Genomic DNA, 5,664 nt, shown 5'->3' on the forward strand with positions numbered 1-5,664 from the left:
AGTTAAGCAGTGTCGGGCGTGGTTAGTACTTAGATGGGTGACCGCTTGGGAATACCACGTGCCGTAGGCTTTTGCTTTTTGAATTCATCTTTTTGTACTATTTTTCTTTCTGACCTATTTATACTTATTACTCGTTTATTTACATTTCTTTAACGCTTAAAAGAAAAGTAAATTCTAGTTATTAGCAAATAAAAACGTAAGCCAATCAGATAACGTTATTTGCTGTTTAAACCAATTAGAGCGCTAAAAAAGTGGTTTGACCAGTTTGAGATATCGAAAAAATAATGGCACCATCTTGTAGAGTACAATTTTCTGAGTTAAAATTAATACAATTAGTCTTTTATACTAAAACTTAAAAGTTTTTTTGTCCAAAAACAAATAAAAGCGTGGCTACTTGAAAAATCAAACGAAAATAAATTTTGCACTTTTGTATTGTGAGTCATAATAAGTTATTTACTGTTACCAACAGATACTAGCAAAAGCTTTTTAAAGTTTTGTATTAACTTAATGTATTTGTAATTACTTTTACTTAATAGAAACTATTGAATTACGTTTACTTAGTTTACTTTTGTATGTGTATTAAATATATAGCAATTTTGCTTGAACTTAAATAAAGATTATTAAACTATTAAAAGAAAACTATCAAAGTTTACTAACTCAAAAGCTAAATCTTAGTTATATTGTTATAAACATTTATGTTGTAATTTACTAATAACTAAATGAGTTTATTTCAAACAAAAAGAATTAAATAATGTTATGTTATGTCAAGCCTACTATATGAGGTATATAGGTATATAAGGTATACAAGCTTATGTTTGAAAGTTATAATAATTAAAATAAAAATAAATATTTAGTTGGTAAAATTTGTATTTAATATGCTTTGAAATTAGAGTTAGTATAGATGTTTTTTTTAAATATAATAAATATAAGTATTTAGTTACTAATAATAAACTAAAATACCAATTTTGTAGTTATTACAAAAAAAAAAACTTATCTTACTTAAAGTTCACTGTAATTGAAACATTATACAAAAGCTTTATAATTATAAGCTTTGAATAATTCTATTTGAATAAATAATAGATTCATAACTATATTCATGTTTGCATATTTAAATTATAAAAAGTTAGTGTTTTGTGTATTGACTTTATGATTATTTTATTTTAGTAACTGTTAGTTTTATACTTTAATAAAAGAAATATGGTTAACAAGTAAGTTAAAAATGAAAGAAGCATAAAAAAACACACTAATTAACTGCTTATTCAATAGTTTGATTATTTAATTATTTTTCTGTTATATAGTTTAATCGTATTGTATAAAAAATACAGAGGTTTAAAGTAAGTTTGAATAAAAATAAAACAAAACATATAATATAAGCATTAGTTAAAATACATAGTTTTTTTTTCTAAAAAAATTTAATTCTTTAATAATAAGTAGTAATTTAAATAAAAAATAATACAAGTAAAGTTATACAATATATATACTATAGTTTGTCAAACTAGGCAAACACTACTAGGCAAAAAACAAACTAGGCAAAAAACCTACAAAGTAGGCCACCACTACAATCCTATGTTCCAACTGGAAATTCAATGAGATCGTTACTGTACTTGTGATGAACGTTGATAATCCCCAAGATTGTAAGTCGAAGGCCTTACCCAACCTAACCAGCGCACTGGTTTTCTTACAACTGAATTAATCAACATTTATTATTGAATATAATCATTATTGATAGATAGAGGAATGTTGACAATCAACAACAGATTGTAGGTCAAAGGCATTACTCGACCCAAGTACCCACAACCTAGATTGAACAACATTTATTAGATAGATTTGTTTAATGATAGATAGAGGAATATTGTCAATCCACAACAGATTGTAAGTCAAAGGCATTACTCGACCCAAGTACCCACAACCTAGATTGAACAACATTTGTTAGATAGATTAGTTAGATAGATAAATAGTACAGTATAATCTCAAAGAATTTGAAGCCCGAACATTGAACGATAGTGGTGTTTCGTGACGACTAGCGGGATTCGATCTTACAACCTTCTGCTTATGAGTCAGCTGATAAGACCACTGACCCACCGCGCCACGACAAAGATAAAGAAATATTTTGCTATATAAATAGGTTGATTTTTATAATTTTGTTATACAGTGTCAATTACAGTGAACTTCAAGTAAGATATACAACAGTATATATATTTCCGAGTCTGACTTTGAGTACTTTTTATATATTATTAACAAGATTTTTTAGGAGTAATATCTGTTTAGTTCTTTAATATATCTTTAAAATAATAATATTTTTTAAGGTGTTTAAAACTTTTAGAAGCTGTATGTAATGTCTTTTAGTTTAATAGTTCTTTTAAATTAGTAAAAAAAATAAACATGGTTGAGTTATCAAATTAAACAAAATAGAACGTCAAGTATTTAATTACTAAAATTAATTTAATTAAAAAAAAATCTCAGGTAATCTAAAATGTCAGGAATTATTTAAAAATAAATATAAATTTAAAACTTATTATATTGAAAAGATTGATGAATAATACTCTTGAATGTATGCAATGTTTGTATTTGTAATGCAATAACATAAATGGATAGATCAATGACAAATTGTAAACATATTGTATTATTTTATTTTACGATTTTATTTTATTTATTTAATAATTCAATAAACTTTACTTCTACTTTCCTGGTCTTAGGTAATTTATAGATAACAATTATTTAAACAAACACTTTTGTACAGTTACAATACAGTTTTAGTACAGTTTGGGAGTAACTGTTGATTAAAAAACAAAAAAAAAGTTAATTCAGGTTAAAATTTTATAAGGAATAATTTTAAAATATCAAATTGATTGTAAATCAAGTGCAAATAGGTTTTTTAAATAAACCGAAGGGTTTATAAAGGCTTGTAAACGCCTTCAAACGCCTACGACCATACCACACTGAGTACACCCCATCTCGTCCGATCTGGGAAGTTAAGCAGTGTCGGGCGTGGTTAGTACTTAGATGGGTGACCGCTTGGGAATACCACGTGCCGTAGGCCTTTGCTTTTTGAATTCATCTTTTTTGTACTATTTTTCTTTCTGACCTATTTATACTTATTACTCGTTTATTTACATTTCTTTAACGCTTAAAAGAAAAGAAAATTCTAGTTATTAGCAAACAAAAACCTTAGCCAATCAGATAACGTTATTTGCTGTTTGCTTATTTGCTGTTTAAACCAATTAGAGCGCTAAAAAAGTGGTTTGACCAGTTTGAGATATCGAAAAAATAATGGCACCATCTTGTAGAGTACAATTTTCTGAGTTAAAATTAATACAACTAGTCTTTTATACTAAAACTTTAAAGTCTTTTTGTCCAAAAACAAATAAAAGCGTGGCTACTTGAAAAATCAAACGAAAATAAATTTTGCACTTTTGTATTGTGAGTCATAATAAGTTATTTACTGTTACCAACAGATACTAGCAAAAGCTTTTTAAAGTTTTGTATTAACTTAATGTATTTGTACTTAGTTTAAATTAATAGAGTTTATTTGGTTTACTTTATTATGTGTATTGAATGTGCTAGTATCTAAAAATAAATACAACTAAAACAAAACAAACAAGGAGAGTACTTGAATAGAACCAACACAATTTTACAGACCAGTTGTGTACTAAATTTAAAGAAATTCTGAATAGTGAATATGCAATTATTATTATAAGTTCAAAGTTCACTTTAATTTAAATTAATGTATTTTGTAAATTGGTTTTATTTAATACGATAGTAGTGAATTACTTTATTTAATTTACTTTAGTATGTGTTGTATAACTTTATTTAAACCAGAAGCAAAACGGGATTATACTTTCAATAAACTACACAATTTACAGACCAGTTGTGTACTAAATAAAAAGCTATTGTGAATGGTGAATATGCAATTATTATTATAAGTTTATAAGTTCACAGTTTACAAAAGCTTTAGAATTTAGTTACTATTTTGTTCATATTTGCATATCTAATTTATGAAAAGTTAGTGTTATGTGTATTGGCTTTTTAATTTCTTTATTTGTAGAACTGTTAGTTTTATATTCTAAAGAAACATTTTTAAATAAATATGTTTAACAAGTAACTTAAAATGGAAGAAATATATTGTATATATTGAACTATTTATATTTATTCTAGCTATTTGCTTAGTGTATTTATTAATGTGATTATTTTATTTTGTTGTTTGTCTTATAGTTTAATCGTATTGTGTTGAAATATATATATAACAAATACAGAGGTTTAAAGTAAGTTTAAATGAAAATAAAATAAGACATATAGTTGAAATATAAGTTTAAAAAAATAGTTTTTTTTTTTTTTTTTTTCTTTGTTTGTTTGATTGTTTGTTTATTATATAATCGCGACGTGTCATTTTATTACTTTTAAGCATACTAAATATAATAATAGGTATAGTTATAGGAAAATTCAATTAGTTTCTAATGTAATAAAAAAGTTTATTTCCACAAATAAATAAATACCTGAAAAATCAAATGAAAAATAAATTTCGCACTCCTGTATTGTGAGTCATAATAGGTTATTTACTGTTACCAACAGATACTAGCGAAGGCTTTTTAAAGTTCTATGTTAATTCAATGTATTTGTACTTAGTTTTATTAAAATGACAGTATGATGGTTACGTTTATTAAGTATGTTTATTTAACGTTATGTAACTCAAGTAAAACCAGAAGCAAATAAGGAGACTACTTTCAATAAACTACACAATTTACATACCAATTGTATACTAAACTTAAAGCTATTCTATTTTATTCTTGATAGTTATTTTAAAGTTATTAAATTATACAAATGTATTTTGTAAAGTAGTTTTATAAAGTTACTATAGTTTATTTAACTTACTATAGTATGTGTTATATAATTTTAATTAAACCAGAAGCAAAAAGGGAGACTACTTTAAATAAACTACACCATTTATTGTTATATATAACTCTAATAAAACAGAAGCAAAAAGGGAGACTACTTTAAATGAACTACACAAATTAAAAATATATTATTATTTATAAATCAATCGTGTTGTGTTTCAAAATACATTTTTCAAATAATGTTTTACAAGTATTTATCAGTTATTTAGTTTTCTTTTTATAGTTTAGCCGTATTGTTTTATTTATTTGTTATTATTTTTATTTAATTGTTTGCTTATTATATTTATCGCCATGTGCTTAAAAAATAAAACAACTATAAAGGTTAAAAAAGTAAGTTTAAATAAAAATAAAATGAAACATACAAAATAAGCTTATGATTTTTTATTATTATTATTATTATTATTATTATTTTTATTTTATTGTTTGTTTATTATATCTATCGCCATGTGCTTAAAAAATAAAACAACTATAAAGGTTAAAAAAGTAAGTTTAAATAAAAATAAAATGAAACATACAAAATAAGCTTATGATTTTTTATTATTATTATTATTATTATTATTATTTTTATTTCATTGTTTGTTTATTATATCTATCGCGATGTGCTTAAAAAATAAAACAACTATAAAGGTTTAAAAAGTAAGTTTAAATAAAGATAAAATGAAACATATAAAATAAGCTTATGTTTGATTTTTTTATTTTACTTTTATTAAATTGTTTGCTTATTATATTTATCGCGATGTGCTTAAAAGAAATAGAACAAATACAAAGGTTT

The 5,664-nt window shown here is 24.0% G+C and overlaps 2 non-coding genes across 2 annotated transcripts in view; both read left to right on the forward strand.

Moving 5' to 3' along the window:
* The window catches only part of LOC145846343 (5S ribosomal RNA), a 119-nt gene extending 49 nt beyond the window's left edge, over positions 1-70 (forward strand). The window contains exon 1 of the ribosomal RNA XR_014370730.1: positions 1-70. This exon is cut by the window's left edge and continues 49 nt beyond it. This is a non-coding gene — a ribosomal RNA (5S ribosomal RNA).
* A 2,851-nt stretch (positions 71-2,921) lies between these two features.
* LOC145846372 (5S ribosomal RNA) lies at positions 2,922-3,040 on the forward strand. The gene has a single exon (XR_014370757.1). It is a non-coding gene; the product is annotated as a 5S ribosomal RNA (ribosomal RNA).
* Positions 3,041-5,664: the final 2,624 nt, after the last annotated feature.

This window comes from Thalia democratica, unplaced genomic scaffold (genome assembly GCF_965202585.1).
Source record: "Thalia democratica unplaced genomic scaffold, ktThaDemo2.hap1.1 HAP1_SCAFFOLD_419, whole genome shotgun sequence".
NCBI classification, from domain to species: Eukaryota; Metazoa; Chordata; class Thaliacea; order Salpida; family Salpidae; genus Thalia; species Thalia democratica.